The sequence below is a fragment of the Pelodiscus sinensis genome, chromosome 2 (assembly GCF_052426305.1).
Source record: "Pelodiscus sinensis isolate ZL-2025 chromosome 2, ASM5242630v1, whole genome shotgun sequence".
In the NCBI taxonomy this organism is placed as follows: domain Eukaryota; kingdom Metazoa; phylum Chordata; order Testudines; family Trionychidae; genus Pelodiscus; species Pelodiscus sinensis.
In genome coordinates, this window is record NC_143053.1 from 53,299,824 (window position 1) to 53,313,372 (window position 13,549).

Genomic DNA, 13,549 nt, shown 5'->3' on the forward strand with positions numbered 1-13,549 from the left:
CCCTGGACAGCCGGTTCTCAGTTTTTCCGCTTGCTTGCCTACCTCGCCGAGGGACAGCAAAGCGTTTTTCTCTGCACCCGTCTGTGTCGGTGCTTCCCTTCGGGGACACCGCCGCAGGTGGCAACATGGAGCCAGCGCTCGCCCTGCACTTTCTGGTGCAGTTTATGGACTTGCTGCTGCAAGCCTGCCAGCAATGGCTGGAGGCTGCCTGGTTCCACCTGGTGCACATCAGCCCCCTGCCTCTCCGCCTGGCCACCCTGGGGGCCATGGAGCAGCTGTGGCGGCACCCGGGCGCCGGTGTGCCCCACCGCATCTGGCGTCTGGACACCAGCAGCGACTGGTGGGACCGCATCGTCCTGGAGCGCTGGTGAGACCAACAGTGGACCCAGAACTTCAGGATGAAGAGGGACACCTTCCTGGAGCTCTGCGAGTGGCTCGCCCCTGCTCTGCGCAGAAGGGACACTCACATGAGGCCCGCCATCCCCCTCCAGAAGCGTGTGGCCATCGACCTCTAGAAGCTCTCCACACCGGACAGCTACCGATCCGTCGGGAACCAGTTCGGCATGGGGAGATCCACCGTCAGAGTGGTGCTCATGCAGGTTCGGCACTTGCCAGCCACTGGGCCGGGAGCAAGGGGGGCTGCAAGGAGGGAATGAGCCGCCCCAGGGAAAACGGGGGGTCGGGGAGGGGGGAAGGAGGCAAAAGTGCCCTGCACCGGAGGGGCCGGTCTCTCCCGGACGTACTACACGCCACCCAGGGGGGTTGCTCCTGGGAGTGGGGCGCGGGGCACTGCCAGGGCACGAGCACTCCCAGCCACCTGGGCGCCCCACTGATTCGCGCTTTGCTGTGTCTCTCCGCAGGTGGTCAAGGCCATCAACCGGGTGCTGCTCCGCAGGGTGGTCCGCCTCGCCGACCCGGACACTGTCATCCGGGGGTTCAGCGCCCTTGGCTTCCCCAACTGCGGGGGGGCCATCGACGGGACGCACATCCCCATCTGTGCCCCGGAACACCAGGCCTCCCAGTACGTGAACCGCAAGGGGTACTTCTCCATCCTCCTGCAGGCCGTGTGTGACCACTGGGGACAGTTCACAGACATTAATGTGGGCTGGTCCGGTAAGGCACACGACGCCAGGGTGTACCGGAACTCCTCCGTGTGCCAGAGGCTGCACACTGGGACCTTCTTCCCCGACCGCCACAACAGGGTCGAGGACATGGACATGCCCGTGTGCCTGATGGGGGATGCGGCCTACCCCCTACAGCCCTGGTTCATGAAGCCCTACATGGGGCACCTCAACCCCTCCCGCCAGGCCTTCAATGCAAGGCTGACCAGGGCCCACATCATCATTGAGGGGGCTTTCGGGTGGCTGAAAGCCCGATTTAGGTGCCTCCTCACCCGCCTCAACCTCGCCGAGCACAACATCCCTCCCGTGGTGGTAGCATGTTCTGTGCTGCACAATTTGTGCGAGAGGAAGGGGGAGGCTTTCCTGCCAGCCTGGATGGCTGAGGCTGACCGCATGGCTGGCCAGTACACTCAGCCCCGCACCGCTGCCATCCGGGAAGCCCAGCGGGTGGCCGTCCGGATCCGGGAAGCACTGCGGGAGAGCTTCCTGGTGGAGGAGGAGGACTGAACTCTCCCTGCATGCCCCACTGGGGCCTTCTTCTACCCTCTCCCCCTTCCCCTTTCCCCTCCCTACCCTCTCTTCCTAATGTCAAATAAAGACACCTGTTTTGGCAAAAAAACCCCTCTCTTTATTTTACATAACTGGAGTGGGGGGAGGGTGGAGTGAAGGTGGGAGAGCGGAGGGGGAAACCTGGGAGGAGGGAGCTGGAAGGGGGTGGAAGGGGAGGAAGGGAAGGGAAAGCTCAGGCTTGGGGGTCCGGCTGGCTCTCCCGTCTCACAACACTGCGGGTGCGGGGACCTCGGGGGGGAACGGGTGTGGAGGGTGGGGTAGGAGGGACGGGGGTGCGGAGGAAGTGGGAGAGGGAGCAGGGGCAGCAGAGGGAGCAGGGGCAGCAGGGGTGGGAGGAGGAGCAAGAGCTGCGGCAGCCGCAGGAGCCGGAGCAGGAGGAGGTAGGAACCAGTCCACCAGGGTCTGGAGGTGGCCTCTGAGGCCACAGCCCTGCTCCTCCAGCACATCCACACTTTGCTGGCGCAGCCGAAGGTCCTCCCGGACCCAGTGCTCCTGGTTGCGGAGCAGCTGCTCCATGAACCGGAGGTGCCGCCACTGGTAGTCCTCCTGGTTTCTGGCACGCCGGCTGGCCCAGGCGCGGGTGGCTGTTGCAGGCAGGGTGGTGCGCCCTGCAGTCCCAGGTGCTGCGGCTGTGGTGAAACAAGAGCAGCGGTCAGTTCTCCCTGGGAACAAGGTGGGTGAAACCCAGCCCCCCTCTGCAAGGCCAAGGCCCCTGCACGACACCCTGCTGCTGTTCCATGGTGGGCAAGGCCCAGGCGCACGGTCCCTGGGCTCCCTCTCCCCCCCACTCCCCCCGTACACATAAGGGAAGCATGATGGTACTCACAGGTGGAGGCCTCCCCGGCCTCGGATGACACAGGAGATGTTGTCTGTGGGATTCCTAGGGGGTCCTGGGTCCTGGGCAGGCTCCTGGCAGGCTCCTGGCTCACGGCATCCTCCGGCTCCTCCTCCTCGGTGTCCAGGACCGGTCCCTCTGCCCCGGGGTCGATGACCACCCGGGGGGCATGGATGACGTGAGCCCCCAGGATGCGGTCCAGGGCCTGAAAGTGGGGGCAGGCCTCCGGGTCAGCCCCTGGCAGGCAGGCCCGGGAGTAGGACTGCCGCAGGTCCTTTATTTTACAGCGGACCTGCTCCCGGGTCCGCTGGTGGCCTCTGGCGGCCAGGCTGTCAGCCATGCGGCCGTAGACAGCTGCGTTCCTGTGGCTAGTGCAGAGATCATGGACATTGGAGGCTTCCCCCCAAACCTCGATGAGATCCACGAACTCCGCACTAGACCAAGCGGGCGCCCGCCTCTTGCGGCCCCGGGCAGGCTCCTGGGAGCCTCCAGACTCGTCCCGGGAAGAGGGGGAGGGCTGGGTGGCATCGGGTGGCTGGCTCATGGCGTGGCAAGGGCAGGGTCTGCTGGCTGGGTGCTGGCAGCCTTGCAACTGGCACAAACTGTGTAGCCAGCCCGTGGCCCTTTAAGGGCTCCGGGGCCGGGAGGGGGGCAGACAAGTTTCCCTAGTGTTGGCCAGAGTGGCCACCACGGCAAGCTGGGAAGGGTTAGCCTCCCACTAGTTCGAATTAAGTGGCTACACAGCCCTTAATTCGAACTAGCTAATTCGAACTAGGCGTTAGTCCTCGTAGAATGAGGTTTACCTAGTTCGAATTAAGCGCTCCGCTAGTTCGAATTAAGTTCGAACTAACGGAGCGCTAGTGTAGCGCCTATCAAAGTTAATTCGAACTAACGTCTGTTAGTTCGAATTAACTTTGTAGTGTAGACATACCCAGAGAAATTAAACAGAGGTCTCATCATTTCTGCTTAGCTGCTGCTGGCTTCACACTTACTTGCCAGTAGCAAGCTGGAGAATAACTGTCAAACTTGGTCAAATGTTCATATTCACAGTACTGTGTAATCTCAAATTTATGAACCCCCAAAGTTATAAACTCATTGATCAACCACACATCTCATCTATAACCAGAAGTATGCAATCAGGCAGCATTAGAGACCAAAAAAAGGTGGTTGGGGGGGGGGGGAGGATACAGTCAAGTACTGTGTTAAATGTAAACTAAGAAAAACATGAAGGAAACAATTTAAAAAAAGATGTGACAAGTTAAGGAAACTTTCTGCACTACTTTAAATAAGATAGTTAATAGCAGCATTTGGCTTTGGCATAATAACATTTCAAAGCTGTATTAAGTCAATATTCAGCTGTAAACTTTTGAAAGAACAGTCATAAAATTTTCTTCGGAGCTGCAGCCATTGCAGAATTATGAACCATCTCCATTTGTGAATTGCTCATGATTCTCAAATTCTACTGTAAATACATTTTATTACTTGTCCAAAATAGGAACACTTTGGTCAGTAGGCTGGGGTTAAAAATATCTAAAGACCATAGATTAAATTCAACCATAGAGTAAACTAGTACCGTTACTATTTACTTCAGTAAGAAGCATGGCTCTTTATCCAGGACTGAATGTGATCCAGTAGAGTCCATGACAGGAGGATAATTTTTCTTACTGAAAATAAAGAATAGATAAATTCTAGCAGTTCCTGACCTATCCATTTATAATCTCATTTAATCTCTGGGAACTCTCAACATAAATATCTTATACTATTTTATGTTTCTCCTCATCTTTTGACCTTGCCACTAGCTATTAACAAAAAATTGACTCTAGTATCCCTAAATCAGACCCATTCTATAATCTTCTGAAACTCACACAGCTTTCTCAGTCCATGATCTTTCTCTCCAGTATCCATATTTGCTAATCCAGTCCCTCACAATCCAACTGTGAACACCTACATCCCCATCTTTTGTTTGCCAAGCCGTCAATGTTCAACATTACAAACTCATACATCCTCCCTGAATACCCAGATGGCTTTGTAAATTGTTTCTGTGACTTCACAGTTGAAAATGTCTGGAGTGTGGCAAGTGATATCCAGGGTGTGTAAATAAAATATATGTCAAGTCAACTTTATGTCAATAAATCCACCTCCATGGTATAAAAGCCTATTTCTTTTGGAAATTATAACAGAAGGTAATGGGTAGCCATCAGTGTCTCTTTCATTAAGCTGTACATGCTGCCAAGCATTTGGTTAAAAATGTTTTTAAAAACCCATGGTTGTTGTTCTTTAAAGATGCATTGCACATGTTCATTCCACTCTGTGTGTGTGTGTGTGTGTGTGTGTGTGTGTGTGTGTGTGTGTGTGTGTGTGTGTGTGTGTGTGTGTGCGTGCGCACGCGCGCGCGTGCAGGCAGGTGCCCTGAGCCCAGCTGCCAATTATTTTTTCCCTCAGTGGTACTGGTCAAGGCAGCTCAAGTGTCTTCTGGTGCGGCACACTCATAGCACTGGTATAAATCTTCCAGCCAACCTCACACCTCCTTCCAGAAACTCCAACGTCAAGGGTAGGAGAGTAGGTCATGAGAATGGACACGTGCCACACACTGTGAAGAACAACAGTTATGGAAGGTTTGTAACCTTTTTTCTTCTCTGAGTGATTACATATGTTAAGTCAGCAGGAGGGCCTGAATCTGCGATCTTAGGGGCTAAAACCATGTGCCTCTAGAGCATAAACTAAAACCCAGCTGGCTCTCAGCTAAGCCTGTAGAGCAGGCTTCACTCTCCCTTGTCAGTGGTTTCAGTGCTTCTGGTTACATACTCTTCTCACCTGAAGAAGCACATCCCAAGCTTCTAAGACCTCCCACCAGTTCAACCTGGATGAGCCTCCACATATAAAGCTGATTGACCCTGCTCATCAACAGGAGGAATTGAACCTGGAACCTTAGTAGCTAAAGCCATGTGCTGCTACTGTAATCCAGACAAGACTGCATTTGCTGCTAGGAGTCTGCATGCTCATCTGTGCAGTTAGATTGACAAAGCATCAATATAGATGCTGTGTTTGATACATCACCTACAGGAAGTATCTCACAATGCCCTCTGTGACCATTCTGCTCACTGTTTTTGAACTATACTGGCATGAGTCCCCTCCCCTTTCAAAGCCCAAAGAAATTTTGAAACTGCATCATGAAAACAGCTGTGTTTCCTATCTTTTAACCCATTACCAATCCATGAGAGGACCTTCTCTCTTATCCCATGACAGCTTATTTTGCTTAAGAGCAGTTGGTGAGTGACCTTGTCAAAGGCGTTCTGGAAAATTAAGTACAATATATCCACTGGATCCCACTTGTCCACATGCTTGTTGACCTCCTCAAAGAATTCTGATTGATTGGTCAGGTATGATTTCCCTTTACAGAAATCATGTTGACTTTTCACCAAGAAATTATGTTCAGCCATGTTCTTTACTATAGTTTCAATCAATTTGTCTGATACTGAACTTCTATAGTTTTAACCAATTTGCCAGGAACTGAAGTTTCAGGAGAAGTACAATAAAAAGTACATCATCGGTGTTCAAACTGAGATCCATTGAGCTTTGATATGACCAATTTCAGGTTCCAGAGAGGAATGGACTCTCTTACTTGAGGGTATCACCTTTCTAGGCCCTTCAGGAACTAGACAGACATGCTATGTAGAAACAAGGATGGGTTATCCACCCAGAAGTAGAAGGCTGATATTGTTGCAAAAGAAGAGAGAGCCAATAGCTAAGCCATGCTGCTTCAGGTGTGATATTGAGAATTTATTGAAAGGAGGACAGTGTGGGTAAGACCCTGAATTTGGATGTCCAGACAGAACAACACTTCCAGTTTGAAAGGTAAGAAACCCTGGAGGAGGCTGATAAACCTGCTTCAAGCAAGACCTCTCTTTGGGATTTTGCTGTGGAGCTTCCAGGTTATTAGTTAAGGGAGCTCTGGTTCATGTGGGGCAGCTAACCGTGGTAGAGATCAGGCCTGAGTGTAGTAGAAGTAGAATTGGGGTCACTACCACGAGGCGTACAGATAGTTTGGACTAGGCTTCCTATTCCGAACTGTCTAGTTCATGCTACGTGTAGCCGTGGGCACAGAGTCCGCATTAGTGGACATTTAAAAATGGCGGTGCCCGGCAACATGCAAATGAAGCCTGGGAAATTCAAATCCCGGGCTTCATTTGCAAGTTCATATGACTACATTAACCACCCTAGTTTGAACGAGGGTGGTAGTGTAGACATACCCTATGAGTCAGCAATGTGATGCTGTTGCAAAAAAAGCAAACATGATTCTGGGATGCATTAACAGGTGTGTTGTGAGCAAGACACGAGAAGTCATTCGTCCGCTCTACTCTGTGCTGGTTAGGCCTCAGCTGGAGTATTGTGTCCAGTTCTGGGCACTGCATTTCAAGAAATATGTGGAGAAATTGGAGAGGGTCTAGAGAAGAGCAACAAGAATGATTAAAGGTCTAGAGAACATGACCTATGAAGGAAGGCTGGAAGAACTGGGTTTGTTTAGTTTAGAAAAGAGAAGATTGAGGGGGGACATGATAGCAGTTTTCAGGTATCTAAAAGGGTGTCATAAGGAGGAGGGAGAAAACTTGTTCATCTTGTCCTCTGAGGATAGAACAAGAAGCAATGGGCTTAAACTGCAGCAAGGGAGGTATAGGTTGGACATTAGGAAAAAGTTCCTAACTGTCAGGGTAGTCAAACACTGGAATAAATTACCCAGGGAGGTTGTGGAATCTCCATCTGTGGAGATATTTAAGAGTAGTTTAGATAAATATCTATCAGGGATGGTCTAGACAGTATTTGGTCCTACCATGAGGGCAGGGGATTAGACTCAATGACCTCTTTAGGTCCCTTCCAGTCCTAGTATTCTATGATTCCAATAAACTATTGTTTGCACCAGAGAAAGGGTAGGTTTCTCCCCATTTATAAGAACGCCTGTGGCCTTGAATGGAGATTGGATGAGTTGAGCACTGGATGCCTTTAGATAAGAGTAGACCTGAATCCCTAACTTTCTCAGGAAGGCTGCCACTACCACCTTACAATGTAAGGGCTAGATAGGGTAAAACTAATCATTAAAGACAACTTTCAGAGGAAGGAAATTATTTAGGGAGGTTTGTGGTGAAAAACATATATCTGGGCAGCCCTAATAGACAACATATCACTCAGTAAAAATGGAAAAGGTATGTGATTGCAAAAGATTGCAGGGTTTTATGGATTTGTTTGAGCTTTGAGTGGTGTGTTATTTTTGGTTTTTTATTTGGTTGATCGGTTTGATGGAATTTTGTGGATCAGTTTTTCAATTAAACTTAAAAAAAAATGTGAAACAAATACAAAACCGTTTGATCTTGCGCATTATATGAGAAGAATCAGTATGTCTTTGCTGTCACATGTGTTGAGGTTCGTTGAAACTAAGACTTAAACTACGTGTTGTCTGTGTATCAGTGGCATTGGAGCCTGTAGAACTTAACAAATTGTCCAAAAAGTCTCATACAAATGTTGAAAAGAGACAAAGACAGGATTCTTGTGCAATTCTAATAGTGAAAATTCTTGGGAGGAGGAGGAGTTGCTCATGATAACTCTGACATCTGTATATGAAAAAATATAATGTTTTCCATAAACTGCTACTTTAGTAGTTCAGGGATTGAATGCAAGTCTATGTCACTCATGATTTGATAATGTAATAAATTGCAGCTATACCCAATTTCAGGACTGAAATTTTCCCACTCTACATTGCCACAAAGAAGACATCCATTTAACAGTACTCTCCGTGCCTTTTCCTCCTCTGAAGCATCATTTAAAGTCTTTAGGATGTGGACTCTGTCTAAAATGACGAACATCTCAGAACTTCAACTACAAAAAAGTGAGCAGAGGAAGGCAGGAGAAATGTGGAATTTCCATTGTTATTCTGTCACAACCATAATGTTCTTTTGAAGCATGTTTTCTATTAAGTTAATTCCTTTTAAAACAGTACTATATTAAAGAAGTATATTGGAAAAAGGAATAAAGCAAATCATTTATTATTTTCATTTCCACTTCTGTTTTCTCCATTTCAACAAATAGAAAGTGGTTCACAAGAATGTCAGTAGTAAAAACAAACACCAAACAACATTCTTTTTACATGATTATTTCTTTTTCTTAAATACTAGTTTCAATCCAAGTTGAATTTTTAATGGTCAAGATATAAACTTGTTAATGACAGTGCTGAAATGTGGGCATGACTACAGAAAATCCTGTCCACAGTAGAAAGGAACAAGTGGCAATATGGTAACACAACCAGTTAGTTAAATATAAGAAACACATCAAAAGCAAGGGAAAAGACAGTAAATATATGGACAGTGAACAGGAAACAATCTTAAATACTACAGCCAAGTTGATATGAGATTCCTGTGTGATACAACAGAGGCATGAATGTTTTGTAAAAGCATCTGATGACTCCAAGTTGCTGCTATGAAGGGGTGAAATTGTCCTGAGACTGGTATTCATTGCTGCCACAATTCTTGTAAAATGGGTTTTAATTTAACCCTAAAGTGACAGCCCTGAGAAACACAAAAGACAACTAGAGTATTTGAAAATATTTTTCAGTACTCTGACAGACTTAATATGTTAGTACCAAAAGGGAAAAAATGTAGGGCCTTTACAAAGATTTATTATATTCAAAGTAGAAACCAAAGACATTCTGTAAAATCCACTTTGTGAAGTATGACCTCATCAATGCTAGAAAGAAAAACCGGAAAGTCCATTAAAAACATGATTCACTGAGCCAACCTCTAAGTATACATACCATCTGACTTAATGAAGGGCAAATCACTAACTATTTCTACTAGATAGGTTTTTGTTAGGGCAATTGTGATATTGCAATGGGCCACACAATATAAAAAGGGTCATTGTGCTCTAGCAAAGACAGAGTCGAGGAGAATATTTGAATTCATTTTCTCCTTTAATACATAACACCTTTAGATCCATAATCTAAACAAAACCCCTCATTAATGTTGAGTTTCTAAAGTTATTCACACAGCCCTTCAGTACTGATGTGAAAAGTCATCTTAAGCACTTACAAAGGTGTCTCAACTTTGATCCACAAATCATATTTAAGAATACTTCAACACAAATAAATCTTATTTTGTAATCAGAAAGGTAGCGTTTGTAACCACCCTACATACCAGCTACATAGCCAGACCGAGAAATTCACATAAAATATCAAGTTTATCTAGTACATACATTATATACGTAAGATTTCCCCAGTGTCAGACTAGGGGTGTGTCTAGACTACAGGGTTGTTTTTTTTTTAAGTGGCTTTTTGAAAAAACTTTACTGCATCTAGACTACCACTGCATTCTGTCGACAGTAAATTGAAAGAACGCGGCGGTTTTATTGATGGTGGTAAACCTCATTCTATGAGGAATAATACCTTTTTTCGAAAGTCATCTTTTGAAAAAAGGTGGTATTGCATGAAAACAGGGCTTTTTCAAAAGAGAGCATCTAGACTCTTTCAAAAAAGCAAGGTGCTTTTTCAAAAAATCTTGTTGTCTAGATGTTCTTTTTTGAAAGAGGCTTGTAGTCTAGACGTACCCTAGGTGTCTAAGAAGGGCATTCCATACTCACCACCTCATGTGCACAACAACAGAACTCCTTTCCTTCAGCCTGGAGGAGGAATTTGGCTCTACTCCTCTCTCTTACTAAAGTTTGCAAGAGCCTGAAAGTCCTCTACTTCATTCCTTTGGCAGTATGCACCTGAGCTTATGCATCTGACCTAGTGAGATCATTGGCAGTTTATTTAGCAGCTCCACATATTATTTCTCTCTCAGACGCCAGAGTTTTAAAATCTAAAATGTCAGACAAGGCATTTAAAAATAAGCTAGTGTTCTTTGGCTTTTGTGATGCTATTAGAAACAATTAAGAAGAAAAATGGTAATAAAAATGATTTTACAAAGTTTGTCAAACAAAATCTACTCCTATACATTTTGACATTTAAAAAGAAGGCATTAGATGGTTATGGAAAAATGTTAGACACTGTCCATAAATATTTTAAAAGGAGCATTTTAGCTTCTCAGTGTTCTTAAATTTGCTGCACATACTGCCTCACAAATTTCCAAAATATGAAATTTTTCCCTGACAGTGGGGTAACTTGGCTATGTTCACTTTATTTTTTATGCATAAAAAAGTGGGGCTTTAAGTCCTTTGTAACAAAAACTGGGTGCAGATTTAAAAATGGAATTACTAGCAACACATAATAAGCAATAAATTCAGACCTATTTTAAGAACAATGATTTATTGACATAACTTTGATAAGCTGCTAAATACAAAAAATCATGTGTCAGAAAATGAATTAAACCTCCAAGTCCATGTCTACACCAGTTCCCTCTAAGATTTTTGAGTGGAGTGAGTTTTGTCTTGTGAAGGTGCATGACTCTGCACTCACCCACCTAGTATCACGTTGGGCTGCACAAGGCATTTCATGGACTCCATGCGGTGCTGCCACTTTGAAACGCTGCAGGGAGCATGGGACCAGTGGAGGGCGGCTTAAATCCCCTGCTGGCCCCATGCTCCCCACAGTGCTTTCGCTTTTACTGATTTAAAAATTGCCAGTGATGGAGAATCTGACATGATCCTTAGTAAATTGTTACATTGCTTACTTAACCTCATTGATAAAAATTAACACCTTATTAGTCTACATTTGTCGAGCTTCAAATTCCATTGAATCATCATCCATTACAGCTTCTCTGCTAGAACAGACTGCAGAGCACATTCTTAAATATTTGTTTCCTAAGAAGGTTTTATGGACTGTAATCAAGTCATCCCTTAAACTGCTCTTTGTTAAGCTAATCAGATGAAGCTCCCTGATTCTATCACTCTAAAGCAGGGGTGGACAATAATTTTTGACGGGGGGCCACTCCAAGATTTTAGTAAGTGGTCAAGGGCCACACTTTTCTATGAAGGATGTGATTGAGCTGGGGTTGGGGAACTGCATAAAATGTCATCCCTACCTCCCCACCAGGGCTGTGCAGTGCCTAGAAGGACCTGCTAGCCATTTGAGCAGCCTTGGGTTGCAGCAGCCAGAGAGCCTGCCTGAGGGTCTCAACAGGGCAGGCCATGGGCTGGATCAAAAGGGTTGAGGGGGGTCACATCCAGCCTATGGGCCATTTATTTCCGATCCCTGCTATAAGGTATTTTTTAATTCTTTATATATTTTCCTAGCTTTTCTTTGAACCCTCTCCAATTTACCAGCATCCTTCCTGCATTGGCACTCCAGGCCAAGACACACAATTCCACACTACAGTGGTTGATTTTTTCTAGCAATTGCTCCTCCTAACAGCTGAGATTCAGGTAAGCCAAGTGCCACGTGAGATTCAGGTAAGCCAAGTGCCATATCTGGTCAAGGCTGCAGATATCAGACAAACTCACAGCTGGTAGCCAGACCAACACACTTCTGTGTTAGAATAATTCAAAGTAGATGTTAAACATATAAGAATATGTTTAGTGTTTGCATTTTGCAAAAATCTGATAGTATATGCATGCACTGTTTTCATGTATCTGTACCCTGTTATAATGAAATAGCAAACATTAGCACTGTATTTACTCCTGTAACTAAGTAAGCCATCAAATGAGAAAGGAACCTTGTGTAACACAAATTAAGAATAGGAAAGTGCTAATTCCTGTGCATGGAAAGCAAATGATCATTGTGTTTGAGTGCAAAGATCAACGTCTCTAAGTGCATTCCTCACTCTCCACCATGAAAGAAAGGACCCACGTGGGAGCAGTCCTGTCAGATTGATTTCTGTGAGAAGCTATACATATGGAAACAAGGAAAAATCCTTCACCTCTGGCCTGTTTTAATTCTAACAGGGCAGAATAACTGAATGAGAAGGTGGAAATAGAAAGTTATTCTGGGTAGCTCTCAAAGAGTTTTGGGAAACTGGCAAATTACTACATCTTTGCTACATTTTGAAATTACAGATTGTGACTCACCTGTATGTATATTTTTACCTGCTTTAACCTTCAATAACTCTTCTTCCTTTTTTCTTAGCTAATAAAACTTTAGTTAGTTTACTATACTAATGGCTGCCAGCATTGTCTTTGGTGTAAGATCTAGGATCTAAATCAACCTGAGTGAGTGACTGGTCTCATGGGACTGATTTTTTTTTTAAATTTTTGGTGTAACTGACCATTGATCACATAGACCAGCTTGCATAGTTGGCAAGATAGACTGGAATATCTAAGGGGACTAGTTGTGACTCCCTTATAAAATTACTGTGTATATTGCTTTGGAAGTTCACAATTAGTAAATTGGTAAATTATAGTTTACCAGGTTGGTAAACTATAATTGTTGAACATACCACCAATGGGGGCCACCTTCAGCCATAAGCCATTCCATTCAGCATTGAAGTACACATAGGAAGTAACAACAGAGAAACTCTCTCTCTCACACCTGTGTTCTCCGTGTTTCCCCAGTTCCTGCTGTTCCCACAGTAATGAAAAGTAAAGGGTAGATTTTACAGGAGACACATGGTAGAGCATAAAAGAAAGGTATTCTGAAGACAATAGAGATGTATTATGTACAAGGCCAAAGTTATGCTTTTAAGCAGCCACTATGCTGCAGGTACAACTCAGAGTTCTTAGGGGAAGAGCTGGATTCGGTTTGATGGCAAGCAGGCATGGTAAGGGACAGGCATGAGCCTGCAGATGGGCGGGGGTCTGGGCGGGGCAGCAAACCGTAGGCTCATGCAATACCTTTGTGTTCTGCAACCCTCCTCCCCTAACCCCCATCGCCCTGCACCCCTATTTGCCAGGAGAATGCAAATTTCCCTTCCTGCAGGAGTGGGCAAGTGAGCAGGAGAGGCAAGGGAGTCCAGGCATGGTGACAGGACAGGATAGGGACTCAAGTCATGCTTCAGTAGGGATGAGTAAATGGAGGTTTACTGCAGAGACATCAGCTAGTGGATTCCCCTGTTTTATCTGAAAACAGTCTTCTCTGAATCACACAGAGTGATAGGGAGCAGATGCTGAC

General features: G+C 45.8%; 1 long non-coding RNA gene across 1 annotated transcript; it reads right to left on the minus strand.

The window, feature by feature from the left end:
• Positions 1 to 1,773: 1,773 nt before the first annotated feature.
• LOC142826711 (uncharacterized) lies at positions 1,774 to 4,521 on the minus strand. Its single transcript, XR_012900917.2, has 4 exons — positions 4,392 to 4,521; positions 4,113 to 4,190; positions 2,518 to 2,731; positions 1,774 to 2,320 (listed from the first exon to the last, which is right to left on the minus strand). It is a non-coding gene; the product is annotated as an uncharacterized LOC142826711 (long non-coding RNA).
• Between the last annotated feature and the right edge of the window lie 9,028 nt (positions 4,522 to 13,549).